The sequence below is a fragment of the Marmota flaviventris genome, chromosome 16 (genome assembly GCF_047511675.1).
Source record: "Marmota flaviventris isolate mMarFla1 chromosome 16, mMarFla1.hap1, whole genome shotgun sequence".
NCBI lineage: Eukaryota > Metazoa > Chordata > Mammalia > Rodentia > Sciuridae > Marmota > Marmota flaviventris.
The window spans coordinates 57534200-57549068 of NC_092513.1; the positions used below are offsets into that span (position 1 = coordinate 57534200).

A 14869-nucleotide genomic window follows, 5' to 3' on the forward strand; every position below is an offset into this window, starting at 1 on the left:
TGTACAATTGTTGCAGAGCTTATAGATTCTTTTTTCAAAGTAAAGAACTTATATAGAGCAATAGTATCTATGCACATCAAATACACTGATTAGTTAGGAAAGTTTAGTAAAGTCGAATGGCTTAAACTCATGGAGCTGAACTGGTTGCTTCTATATTCCAAGAGATTAACTTGTTCACTCTTACTACCTCTGAAGTTGTATGGACATCTGTGTAAATTTATGTAGGAGAGGAGTCCAGTAAATTATCCTAAATCCCAGGTGAGTAGAGAGTGAACTCCAAATTTTTTTCCTGCAATTAAAGCAAGTCATCACCAAGATTTCTAATCTAATCACATGGGCAGGACTCGAAATTCCAGTTTCAGAAGAACTGTGATAGTGTAGGCTATTGCATGTAGTTAGACATGATTAAAGCCAAGTAGAAAATATGTAACTGCTTTACATATAATTTTTCACTCCAGCAATTTTTTTGTGTGTGTAAGAAACTAGGCAAAAATCCCCTAACATTTAAGCAAATGGTGAAACTTAACTTAGGATAAGAAATCATAAACATTTAGACCATTCTGTGAGCTCAATATTTTGTAAAATAAAGCAGCTGAGACTGAGGAAAAGTACACACTGATTTGATAAGGTAAAGAACTGTAGAATAATTCTACTTCCTTCTCCACTAGAATTCTATACATATTTTTAATTCTCTATTTCAGGGCCTAAGAGCTCTCAGTTTTCTGATATGTGTTTCTCTTATTTTCCAGTTTGTGTTATGCATATTTCTTGTAATGAATGAAGTTCTCCTTGTTAGAGACTTCATTATCCTGAACTTCTGATATGTTCCTCCCACCATGAATAGTACCTGAAGCTTGGTTTCTGTCCTTAATGGAAATCCTTCTCTCTACAACCCTGACATTTAAAGATTGGTTCATGGCACTGTATATAGGCTTTGTTGTCCATCTCAGGGTTTTTTTTTTTAAGATCCTTTAGCAACTCTTACTCTTTCCTTCCCCATTATATCTGAGCTGTCATCAGTCTTGCCAGAATATCTTTAAAAATGATTGGCCCACATCATAAAAAGGAGTACATACGAGAAACAGGCTATTCCTAAAATCCTGTCATCAAATGAAGCATGGTATTTCCTAGGTATGAAGCAAGTAAAGCTTTGAATATTGTGTAATGAAGACACCTCAGAAAACAAACACGCTTTCAGGACTTTCAGACCCAGCACAGGTTGTTATTTGGAACCAGTTTGTGAAGGGCACTCATTGTTGCCACAGTGTACAGCTTCCATCTCTCTAAAGGTTGCATGTGTTCTGCATCATCCACTTTGTTTTATTAGAGATTAAAATGATGAAAGGCCAGAATAAGCCTCAAAAACCAGTGGGAAAACGACTCCTGTTCTTGCTTCTGTATGGGTGCTGGTTTTCATGATGGCTCATCTTACCAGGAGAGAAGCAATATCTCTTTTGCATTTTCCATCTGTACCAGCCATCAACTTCAGTAGCAGTAATACTGTCTTTTTTAATAGATTTATTCCTTAGTCTAGAATGCAAACCTGAGACTCAATTCATTCAATCATTTTTGACAGTCTTTGAGCATCTTCTGTGTGCAAAGTATGGATCAACAACTCTAACAGTGTGGTTGCCCAGACATCTTGGTATCAGGTTTCTTAGCATCAGTAAACTTCTGTATACACATACTATTATGAATGAAAAAAAAAAATCACATCCTACTTTTCACTTAACAAAACTAAGAAGAGACAGCAATTTTATAACTGTTGGGGGTAAACTTGATGTTTCAATACCTTTCCCATCATGTTGAACAACTTAGGAAATGGTTAGTAAGGAAATGGTTAGCTGTGTACTTTCACATTGGTGACACTTTGAACAGTTATAGTTTTGTTTACTAGAACAGTCCTTCCCTTTCTGGAAGCCAATAAGAGATTTTGGAGGGATGCCTTTATTTTTTTTGTTATGTTGTTCATTTTAACTGTGCTGACATCTTGCCCCTCAAATCCTTTTCAACATTGCCCTTCCATTAGGAAGCTTCCATGAGATTGCAAGTCCTTGATATCATGGCTCTTCTTGTACTAGCAGGCACTGCATGCTGGTTAGGCTTGCCTTGCTGTGCATGGCACATCCCTTGCTTGCCAAAGAAAACAAGCACCCTGGTGATCTGGTGCCAGCATCCAGAACTTGCCCACCACAATAAAAGTACTATGTGATTGAATTTTTTGAGTAAATGGCCCAGATGCCAAGAGGGCTCCAAAGAAGGAGCACCAGGTATAAAATGTAATTGTGTTTCATAGGAGGTTCTGCTGTTGCACTGGAGATTGTTCTTAAAATGTTGTTCTTGGTCAAAAGTGAGAAATATATCATGATGCAATATAAAGACATAGATACACGTGCAGGTTTAACGGAAATAAAGCTTTACTGACTCTTCTTCCAGCACTACCCCTGTCTGAGATACACTCTGATGTTTCCTCTTCTGTTGTATCACGCTATTTCATTTTATTAACAAATTCTGTTCCTACCTACTAAATTGATTTTGTTTCCCTAATGGTTGTAATCCATGGTTTTTAAAAATATTTGTTGCCAAAGCAATAGACTTAGGGGATAGTGAAAAGGAACAGAATGTCTGACTGGAGTGACATCTCTTTTTCCCGTTGTGGGGCGTTGTGTGTGTGTGTGTGTGTGTGTGTGTGTGTGTGTGTGTGTAGAGGCACTCAAAACTGCTACTCTGGAGAGAATGTACTACATTCTAGCAGCAGGAAATGCATCTAGTCTCTGCTTTGTTCTCTTTATATTGTGATTCACTGTTGCGTGATCTAGAACTGCCTTGGGAATAAAATGGAAAGTTGAATAGACTAGAACATTTTCTTAAGATTTGTCTAATTAATGTTATAAATATGTTTTGGCCATTTATATTAAGGTGTTTCTATTAATTAACGCAGCCAATTCTGAGACGCTATGGAGGATGATTTCCTTAAACAATTTTTTATGATCCATTTGTTTGATATATATATATATAATACAATAAGATCTATAGCCTAGAATGTTTATAAATATTTACAAAAATACTTATAAAGTGATTCTAGGGTTCACATGTGAGAGTGATATATCAGAACATACAGAGCTTCTTGCTAGATAAAAAAACTCAGAACTAGACAACTATTATTCCCACATATCGGTATTGTCAAAGATGAAACATAGACAGACAATAGAGGAGTGAAAATAGATTTTATTCATCAACTGCTGACAGTAGGTGAAGGAGCCAAGTTCCATTTTGATTTGTAAGGAGGTAACCAGGCCCTTTAAAGGGACAATGCAAGAGTAGGGAGAGGAGTGAGTGGAGGCTCAGTAAGGAGGTGAAACATTACAAAAAGCCAGAAGGTTGGTCCAGGAGAAACCCTTCTGTGTTTGTTGACTGGTGCTTAAGGAAGTCAGGCTGCTGCACTCACTCTGAGGCTGGAGACAGGGACCTCGTCCTGAGGTGCTGGCAGCTTTGAGATTTCTCAGGCAACCATTTTACATCAGGCTAGGATTATTCTAGCAGTAGGGCTAGAGCAGTTGGAAACCCTGTTAGGGCTGTTGAGCTCTTCAGAGGCCATAGCTGAGGCCTTGTAGAAAAGAGCGGCCAGCAGGAAAAGAACTTTGTCAGGATAGAGGCAAATATATCATGAAATAAATCCTAAGGAATTTACTTATATCCCTACTGTGGCTTTCAAAAAAGATTGGGATTTCCTTAAAAATATATAAATGTGTGTGTGTGTGTGTGTATATATATATAATATATATATAAATTCATGTCAGGGCAGCCACTGAACTAGGTCCCCCGAGAGAAAGGAATGCAACAGTATAGCTGGAGCCTTCCCCAAGCATTATTCTCTAACACTTCACCATAGCCCCAAGGGGAGAAATATCCTTACATTTTACCACTGGGCAAAGGAAGCTCAAAGCTCAATAGCAAGACATTCACCAGTATGGGACTCAGAAGTACCATATTCAGTCAAGACTGGGGAATTAGTTGGATCCCAGGCTTTCCGATTGGAGCCGTAGGTTCTTCCCACCACAGCATGTATTTGATGCCTGTTTGGAAACCCTCAGCTTCTCCTGAACCCTCCAGGCCCCACTTGGGTTTCTACCATTACCCCAGTCTCCTGGGCTCCTGGCCACCTTGCCTTCTGCAACACCTTATGTTTATGCCCAGCCCTGAGGAAATCCCTTTACCTGCTTTCTCTGCCACTTTTCCATCCTTCCAAGTGTGGCTGGAGAAATGACAGATGGGTGCTGTGGATCCTCTCCCATGAATGTTTCCTTCTAATCCCCAAATGTCCCTGCCTCTGTAGGAGTAAGTGTTCTTCTGCCCTCCACCCCACACAGGCTCCTCTCTCAGGCATATCTGCCAGTGCCCTAAGGTGACTTGGTCAGGATTTCCCTTCCTTCTTTCCTTCAGAGATACCCTCTCTCTGGTGTCCTGGGTTAGACTTGGCATAGTATCCTTTCTAAAGCCTCTTGTGGTGGAAGCGATTGGGTCACAGAGAAGGAAAACTTTTCCTAAGGAACAAAAATCATGATTGAAGTTCAACATCAATAGCCTGAGGAAATTTCTGGGACTCTGACCAGTGCAATGTCCTTATCAAATATAACATTTTCACTGTGTCCTGAAGCCTGTACATAATACACTCTAAGTTTGTCCTGCCATCTTTACAAAGGATGGAGCAGAGTACCAGGTTCAATATGTTCATGAGTTACAGCCCTAGGAAAGAGCTAAAATTAGGCATGGAGGCCCAAGAAGGACCTTTAAATTTGGTGATGACTTTAAATTTGGTTTGTGGAGTGAGGGGATTTGATATATTGGGGAAAGCAAGAATCTCAAATCCTTCTTTCCACAAATGCCATCATCAGTTACTAGATTAAAGCCCATCAGAGCTGGCAACCCTATAAAGTGCCTGGTCCAGTAGTTTTCAAACTGTATTCTTTAGGGTTCTGTGGAAACACCTCAGAAGTTGCCTTGCAGCAGGGCTCTTTTCTGAGCAGTAGCTCCCATAGGTTCTGAGGTGGTCAGAGCGTGGGCTCTAGAACTAAGCTACCTGAATTCACCAGCATACTGACCTTGGGCAAGTTACTACCATCCCCATAACTTACCAGTTTATTCAGCTATGAAGTGGGAATTATGGTGGTTTCTACTCATAAAGTTGTTTTCAGGTGTCTTTCTACCTTAAAATATTCTCTTTTAATTATGGGAAGAATACAGACTCTTTCGATTCCTTCAATGAGCACCTATTTCCGAGTGCCTAGTGCATGGTAGATACTATGTGAGGCTCTTGGGAAATTTCAGTGAAAAAAATATCTACAATTCAAGTGCACTGGAAAAGCTTATAACTTTCTACAATAAACTTATCCCCAGTCCCGATATTAGTTAACAACTTTGGAAATTCCACACCTTTCCGTGTGTGAAAACATACAAACATACACCATTTTTTTGACTATCATGTATAAACAGTACACTGTCACTTGAATTTTGAACTTAACATGTCACACATTTACCTTTAAGCCACCATGTGCCAATCCAATACACTCTTTTTAATATTTGATATTATTCCTCTGTCAGGATATATTACAGTCTATTCACCAAGACTATGGCTAATGGACAGTCAGATTTTCCCCACTTTATTTCTTTCTGTTAAATAACAGTTACAAAAGCTAGAATAAATAACCATTGGCCATTTACATTTCTTTGTATTGGTTCATATATCTTCTTCCTTGTTGATCACTATTCTTTGACTTTGTTTATTGTGTCATTTAACATAAAGAAGATTCCATTTTTAAATAATCAAATGTTTTTCATTTTTCAATGCTTCTCCAAGGCTTATCTTTTGCTCAAGATCCTCTCAAGTCTCGGGGTATATGCCACCATGAATTTTCTTATAACATTTTCATAGTATTCTCTAATTTAGCTCTTGAATTCACCTAAAAATTACTATTAATACAATATGATGTATTGCTGGGAAACAGATCTAACTTCTCTCCAGACAAATATCCAGTTAGACCAGCACTCTTTATTACATAAAGTTATTCTCTCATAGAATCAATCTGCCTCATTGTCATATATGAATTTTTCATATATACCTGGAATTCCCAGATTAGATTCTGTTATGATCTTCTTCATCTTTTTCTATACTTTTATGATCATCTTTGAGTACAGAGGCTTCTTAAAGACATTTTGTTATATGATAAAACTAGAATTCTCTCCTTATTTTTTGTCAAAAGTTATACCACTTATCTTCCAATATCTATACTCTGATCTTTACAATGTTATGTTAACAAGGTCTTACTAAACTGTCCCCTATTGCTTTTTTTTTGTTTTTTTTTTATTGGTTGTTCAAAACATTACAAAGCTCATGACATATCATCTTCCATACATTTGATTCAAGTGGGTTATGAACTCCCATTTTTTACCCCAAATACAAGTTGCAGAATCACATCGGTTACACATCCACATTTTTACATAATACCATATTAATGACTGTTGTATTCTGCTACCTTTCCTATCCCCTACTATCCCCCCTCCCCTTCCCTCTCATCTTCCCTCTCTACCCCACCTGCTGTTGTTTAATTCTCTCCCTTGTTTTTTTTTTCCCTTTTCCCCTCACAAACTCTTATATGTAATTTTGTGTAACAATGAGGATCTCCTTCCATTTCCATAGTTTCCCTTCTCTCTCCCTTTCTCTCCCCCCACTCGTCTCTGTTTAATGTTAATCTTTTCCTCATGCTCTTCTTCCCTGTTCTGATCTTAGTTGCTCTCTTTATATCAAAGAAGACATTTGGCATTTGTTTTTTTAAGGATTGGCTAGCTTCACTTAGCATAATCTGCTCTAATGCCATCCATTTCCCTGCAAAATCCATGATTTTGTCATTTTTTAGTGCTGCGTAATACTCCATTGTGTATAAATGCCACAGTTTTTTAATCCATTCATCTATTGAAGGGCATCTAGGTTGATTCCAAAGTCTAGCTATTGTGAATTGTGCTGCCATGATCATTGATGTGGCAGTATCCCTATAGTATGCTCTTTTAAGGTCCTCAGGGAATAGACCGAGAAGGGGAATAGCTGGGTCAAATTGTGGTTCCATTCCCAGCTTTCCTAGGAATCTCCATACTGCTTTCCATATTGGCCGCACCAGTTTGCAGTTCCACCAGCAATGTACCAGTGTACCCTTTTCCCCACATCCTCGCCAGCACTTATTGTTGCTTGACTTCATAATGGCTGCCAATCTTACTGGAGTGAGATGGTATCTTAGGGTGGTTTTGATTTGCATTTCTCTGACTGCTAGAGATGGTGAGCATTTTTTCATGTACTTATTGATAGATTGTATGTCCTCCTCTGAGAAGTGTCTGTTCAGGTCTTTGGCCCATTTGTTGATAGGGTTGTTTGTTATCTTGTTGTTTAATTTTTTGAGTTCTTTGTATATTCTGGATATCAGGGCTCTATCTGAAGTGTGAGGAGTAAAAATTTGTTCCCAGGATGTAGGTTCCCTATTTATCTCTCTTATTGTTTCTCTTGCTGAGAAAAAACTTTTTAGTTTGAGTAAGTCCCATTTGTTGATTCTAGTTATTAACTTTTGTGCTATGGGTGTCCTATTAAGGAATTTGGAGCCCGACCCCACAATGTGTAGATCGGAGCCAACTTTTTCTTCTATCAGGTGCAGAGTGTCTGATTTGATATCTAGCTCCTTGATCCATTTTGAATTAACTTTTGTGCATGGCAAGAGAAAGGGGTTCAGCTTCATTTTGTTGCATATGGATTTCCAGTTTTCCCAGCACCATTTGTTGAAGATGCTATCCTTTCTCCATTGCATGCTTTTAGCGCCTTTATCAAATATAAGAAAGTTGTAGTTTTGTGGATTGGTCTCTGTGTCCTCTATTCTGTACCATTGGTCCACCTGCCTGTTTTGGTACCAGTACCATGCTGTTTTTGTTACTATTGCTCTGTAGTACAGTTTGAAATCTGGTATCGCTATACCTCCCGATTCACACTTCCTGCTTAGAATTGCTTTTGCTATTCTGGGTCTTTTGTTTTTCCATATGAATTTCATGATAGCTTTATCTATTTCTACCAGAAATGCCATTGGGATTTTGATTGGCATTGCGTTGAACCTGTAGAGAACTTTTGGTAATATCGCCATTTTGATGATGTTGGTTCTGCCTATCCATGAACAGGGTACATTTTTCCATCTTCTAAGATCTTCTTCTATCTCTCTCTTTAGGGTTCTGTAGTTTTCATTGTATATATCTTTCACCTCTTTTGTTAGGTTGATTCCCAAGTATTTTATTTTTTTTGAGGATATTGTGAATGGGGTGGTTTTCCTCATTTCCATTTCAGAAGTTTTGTTGCTGATATACAGGAATGCCTTTGATTTATGCGTGTTGATTTTATATCCTGCCACTTTGCTGAATTCATTTATTAGTTCTAGTAGTTTCTTTGTAGACCCTTTTGGGTCTTCTAAGTATAGGATCATATCGTCCGCAAATAGTGATATTTTAAGTTCTTCTTTTCCTATTTTTATGCCTTTAATTTCTTTTGTCTGTCTAATTGCTCTGGCTAGTATTTCAAGGACTAAATTAAATAGAAGTGGTGAGAGAGGGCATCCCTGTCTTGTTCCAGATTTTAGCGGGAATGCCTTCAGTTTTTCTCCATTTACAATGATGCTAGTCTGAGGCTTAGCATATATAGCTTTTACAATGTTGAGGTAAGTTCCTGTTATCCCCAGTTTTTCTAGTATTTTGAACATAAAAGGATGCTGTACTTTGTCGAATGCTTTTTCTGCATCTATCGAGACGATCATATGGTTCTTATCTTTAAGTCTGTTGATGTGGTGAATAATATTTATTGATTTCCGTATATTGAACCAACCTTGCATCCCAGGGATGAATCCTACTTGATCATGGTGCACAATTTTTTTGATATGCTTTTGTATTCGATTCGCCAGGATTTTATTGAGAATTTTTGCATCTATGTTCATTAGAGATATTGGTCTGTAGTTTTCTTTCTTTGAAGTGTCTTTGTCTGGTTTCGGGATCAGGGTGATGTTGGCCTCATAGAATGAATTTGGAAGAGCTCCTTCTTTTTCTATTTCTTGAAATAGCTTGAAAAGTATTGGTATTAATTCTTCTTTGAAGGTTTTGTAAAACTCCGCTGTATACCCATCTGGTCCAGGGCTTTTCTTGGTTGGTAGTCTTTTGATGGCTTCTTCTATTTCTTCCTTTGTTATTGGTCTATTTAAATTGTGTGTGTCTTCCTGACTCAATCTGGGCAGCTCATGTGACTTAAGAAATTTATCGATGTCTTCACTGTCTTCTATTTTATTAGAATATAGGGTTTCAAAATACTTTCTAATTATCTTCTGTATTTCTGTAGTGTCTGTTGTGATATTGCCTTTTTCATCCCGTATGTTAGTGATTTGAGTTTTCTCTCTTCTTCTCTTCGTTAGCATGGCTAAGGGTCTGTCGATCTTATTTATTTTTTCAAAGAACCAACTTTTAGTTTTATCAATTTTTTCAATGGTTTTTTTTGTTTCAATTTCGTTGATTTCCGCTCTGATTTTAATTATTTCTTGTCTTCTGCTATATTTGCTGTTGTTTTGCTCTTCCTTTTCTAGGGTTTTGAGATGTAGTGTGAGTTCGTTTATTTGTTGGTTTTTTCTTTTCTTGAGGAATGAACTCCAGGAAATGAATTTCCCTCTTAAAACTGCTTTCATTGTGTCCCATAGATTCCAGTATGTTGTGTCTGAATTGTCGTTTATCTCTAAGAATTTTTTGATTTCCTCCTTTATGTCTTCTGTGACCCATTGATCATTCAGTAACATATTGTTTATTTTCCATGTGATGCAGGATTTTTCCTTCCTTCTTTTTTCATTGATTTCCAGTTTCATTCCATTATGATCAGATATGGTGCATGGTATTATCTCCACTCCTTTATATTTACTAAGAGTTGCCCTATGGCATAATATATGATCTATCTTTGAGTAAGATCCATGTGCTGCTGAGAAGACCGTGTATCCACTTGATGATGGTTGATATATTCTATATATGACGGTTAAGTCTAGGTTATTGATTGTGTCATTGAGTTCTATAGTTTCTTTATTCAGCTTTTGTCTGGAGGATCTGTCTAATGGCGAGAGCGGTGTGTTGAAGTCACCCATAATTATTGTGTTGTGGTCTATTTGACTCTTGAACTTGAGGAGAGTTTGTTTTATGAACGTTGCTGCACCATTATTTGGTGCATATAAATTGATAATTGTTATGTCTTGTTGGTGAACCCTATTGCTTTTTTAACTCTTTTTGTCTTCATCTTACTTCATTACACACCAGTCATGTTTTTCTATCATGGTTACTTGAACATATGTTAGTCAGCTCTCAGTTACTATAACAAAATATTAAGATAACACACTTATAAAGAGGAAAGGTTTATTTGGCTCATGGTTTCCGATGGTTTAGTCCATGGACACTTGGCCCTGTTCCTTTGGACCTTGTCAACACAATACATAAAAGAAAGATTGAATGGCAGAGGAGATATGTTCACCTCTTGGTAACCAGGAAATAGGATATTAGGAAATATCCCCTTCAAGGACATACCCCCAGTGACCTATCTTCTGCCAGGCCCTACCTCCTAAAGTTTCCACCACCTCCCAGGAATACCTCAAGCTGGTGATCAAGCCTTTACTACATGGGCTTTTAGGGGACACATTAAAAAATAAAATCAGACATACTTTCATCTTTGAGCTTTGGCTCTAGCTTTTCCCTTGCTTGGGAATCCTCCTCCCCAGATAACCCCTTGGCTAACCTTTCACCATCTCCTTACCTTTTCAACAAAGGATCATAACAATCCCACTTCTCAGAGAAGTCTGCTTTATTGCTGCTGGTCCTTCTTAATGCTACCCCTGCTACAGAACTGCATCCCCAACTCGTCTGCATTTCTCTCTGCTGCTTTCCTCATTTTTGTAGTGCCTTTTATACTTGTTGGTCCTCTTTGCTACTGTCTCCCCTGCCCCCATTAGAATGTAAGCATCTTGAGGGTAGGATTCTTTGTTTACTGTGTTCTGATCTCAGAAACAGGCAGTCATTTAAAAAATCATGCCACAGAAATTCCCTTGGATTCTTACTGTGGGAAAAAAATGGTAATTTTCTCCTTTAATCACCTCTCATTATAAGGCTCTTCGTGTAAATTTGGAGTATTCTATAGACCCAGTTTTTCCAGTTCTCTTTCCAAGTTATATTACAGATCCAAGACCTTTCACCATTTCCCAGCCACCCCTAGACCACTGCCCAAGAACTTTAACCATCTCTAGTCACACTCATGTGTCCCCTTTAATTCACTTGCCACAGAGCAGGTGGACTCTTTCTAATGGAAATCTGGTCCCATCCCAACTTATCTGAGAGCCTCAGATAGCCACCTCCTCTGCACTTCCATATCACAGCATAAAAGGCCTCATGGCTCGGCTATGGGCCCCATGTACCCCCTTCTCTTCTCTTTCCCACTCAGTGCCAATGTTCTTGCCGCATTCCGGCTGCAGCAAAATAACGGGGGGGGGGGGGGGAACCGGAGGGGTATATATACATTACACACAGCTTATCTTAATTAACATAAACTAGATACAGCAGTCAACCAATAAGGAATCTCCACACTTAATGGCTCGCTGGCGTTACTTCACAAACCACTCCCTCTGGCAAAATGCCAGGCGCCATCTTGACTTGTTTACAGACCCTAACAGTTCTTTCTGTTTCTCCAGAACAACAGTCAGTATTAGGTATTGTCTGTGTGCCCTTGATTTTCCCTCAGACCTCATCTTGCAGGGTGAGTATCCCTTATCTGAAATGATTGATATCTTCAGGTTTTAGGTTTCAGATTTTTTTAGATTTTAGATTATTTGCATGTATACCATGAGATTTCTTGGTGTGGGACCCAAGTCTAAACACAATATTATGTTTTACATATACCTTATACACATACCTTGAAAGTAATTTTATATAACATTTTTAATGATTTTGTGCATAAAACTGTTTTATGGTGTGGAATTTCCCACCTGTGATGTCATGGTATTCAAAAAGTTTTCAGTTTTGGAGCATTTTGGATTGGGAAGGATCAAGTTTTATCATCTCCTCAACATCTGAGAGCCAGTGTCTTGTCATTCCCTTAAAGAAGACTTTCTGGACAACTGTCCCAAAGTGGAATGTCCTGGTGGCCCTTAGTCACTGTCACGTGCTCTCTTGATGCCTTTGTCTCCCTCTAAGAGTGAGTCTTCAGGAAACAAAATCCATCTGTCTTGTTCTCAGTGTAGCTTGCAGACACCCAGAGGGTATTTCAAATGATTTTCTGAATAACAATGAGTAACTCTGATGACCTTTCTTATTAAATGCATTCTCAAGTTTTCTTATACCTTTCATAACTTTGATGAGTGCATTTTCAACAGATTTTTATTAAGGGGAAAATATTTTTAAATCGGTTTATTTTCTCTACTTTGGACCAATTTTATGTTACTCAAATCCAAAATACCCCTTCTTTGTGCTATATATATTTTCTAATTCAGTAGACCTTTCTATTGCAAATAACGCAAACTAATGGTTTTTTAATTCACTTATGAAAACACAATTTTTAATCAGCCGTTTCTTTTGACTGGAGTTATAAAAAGGTTTATTTATTTATTTATTTATTTATTTATTTAAAGAATAGCCAGCTCACTTGCACCAGAATTATTTATTTCACCGCCACTCCCCAGATCCTGTATAATTTTCTATTTTCACCTATCAGGCCAGCCAGGGATCCTTGGTACTAGTTATGAGCCATAAGCATGACAGGGCTATTATACAGATAAATGATGTTTTTCTTTCTGTGGGCCCATGGTTATGTATTTGTAAGATTAATATACAACTGAAATCGGATCTTAGCCATGTTGAATAGCTGGCAGATGGGGTGTGGCTTAATGATGGGGGGATTGTTCCCTGAACTTTAGCTCAGTCAGTGACAAGGAACAGCAGATGCAAAGGGACTGTGATGTGGAGAAGCATGGTCAAACATGAAGAATTGCAAAAGGTCATTGTGGGTGAGAGCAGGAAGCAAGGATGTGTGGGTTGAGCATCAGGGATGTATGTGTAGCCAAGGGCGACTGTACCCTTGTGTGCTACATTAAGGACTTTGGTCTGGAGTCTAGGGACATTAGCTAGCAGTTGAAATGTTTTCATGAGGCACAGACAGGATCAGTTTACCCCGTACATCCCATTTACACTAGAAACTGTCAAGTTGAGGTAAGCAAGGCCAAAAGATGGAAAGTAACATTCTAAGAAACGGAATGCCATTCAACAACCTAAAATAAAAGAACAGAGTGATTGTATGTAATTAGAAGAGCTAAATGTGAAGAAATTAATACAGTGAGTGCTGGCCATGAATGAGTGATAGTCTGCAGTGAGCCTGGAAGGTAAGGAAGTTAAGGAACAGGGTCAGGTATATTAATAGAACTCTGAGTCCCTTCTACAGGGAATGGTTTCTTCAGCCCACTGCCTGAGATGATCCACTTCATTTGAGATTCACTTCTGTGTGAATCAAAACTGATTAAGGATAATAAAACTCAGCTGTATGTTTGAATATACTGGCATCAAAATAATATTTCACCTCCTTTAGCTGCAGACAGTTATGTTCTGACCTCTCAGGAGTTTGGCCTTTAGACCCATGAAGAGTTGTGTCGCAGGATATTTTTGATTGCATTTATATTAATATTTATACAAATATATAGAAACATTTGTATCTGATATTACAGGGGCCATATTCTACTGTCATTCAGTGTTTAGCACCTGAAGGACACTTAGAGACTCACTATTATTTTCTGGCAGAGTGAAGTCATTCGTAAATGATAAAATTCCCTTGAAGGCTTGAACTCATTTCCAAGATACTTAAATAAATAAATAAATAGATAGATAGATAGCAGATAACTATGATTGTAGTTGAAATGTGTGGTGTTTCAGAAAGTGCACTGGACCAAGGGTTATGTAGACCACCTCTGTTCAGCTTCTTTTAGACAGACTTATGAAGTGCATGCCATTTAGGCCTGACAGATGTCAAGGTTGAATCTTTCAGTCCCTGAAATATATAACTGTATGTAACTGTACTGTGAGTACTGTTTTCTGCATTATTAGGGAATTTGTTTAATTCCTTAATTCTTTACATTGATGAACTTCTCATCCTCTTAGAGAACTTGCAGCATAACTAGCTCTACAAAAAACATGTGTTCTTTACTCTCAAGTAACTTATACTTGTGACCTTTCATGTAACTTCACCAAATTCACTAATATCTTGTAATAATGATTAGTAGGTAACAAAGTAAGCTAATATCTATTCAGTTGTGCTCAAAACCATAATAATATCTATACTATACTGGAGTCATTTTTTATACCAGATGCATCAAAGAAACTGTGGGTAAGAAATGAGGCAAGACAATACCTCCTTTAGGCTTTCTTTATAAATAAAAATCGCCAAACTCTTCATTACATTGATAATCAGCAGATTGGAATAGTGAGTGAATTAAAAGACCATTTTTCAACTATCTAGGTATCTTATTTTTTGTCCAAAGCAATATCATATAAATATGGATGATTAATATCCTTGTAAACCCTTCTGGGCATTTCAGATTAAATGGCATAAGGGATATTTGCAGTGTGTGTTTTTGCTGTGGAAACCAGGGCAGAAAGGAGAGTATGGAGAGAATTTGGTTGGCATTTTAGCAGCTCATACAAGGTTTGCTTGAGGAGTCTGAGATTTTCTTTCCAGCCACAAAGAATGTAAAGTGAGGGGGAAATTTTATTCTTTCTGCAATACCAGCTGACTGCATTT

The 14869-nt window shown here is 37.9% G+C and overlaps 1 protein-coding gene across 4 annotated transcripts in view; it reads left to right on the plus strand.

Annotated features, from left to right (window-relative positions):
* The window catches only part of Ptprm (protein tyrosine phosphatase receptor type M), an 828844-nt gene that overhangs the window by 539905 nt on the left and 274070 nt on the right, over nucleotides 1–14869 (plus strand). The gene's annotated exons all lie outside the window — the stretch shown is intronic.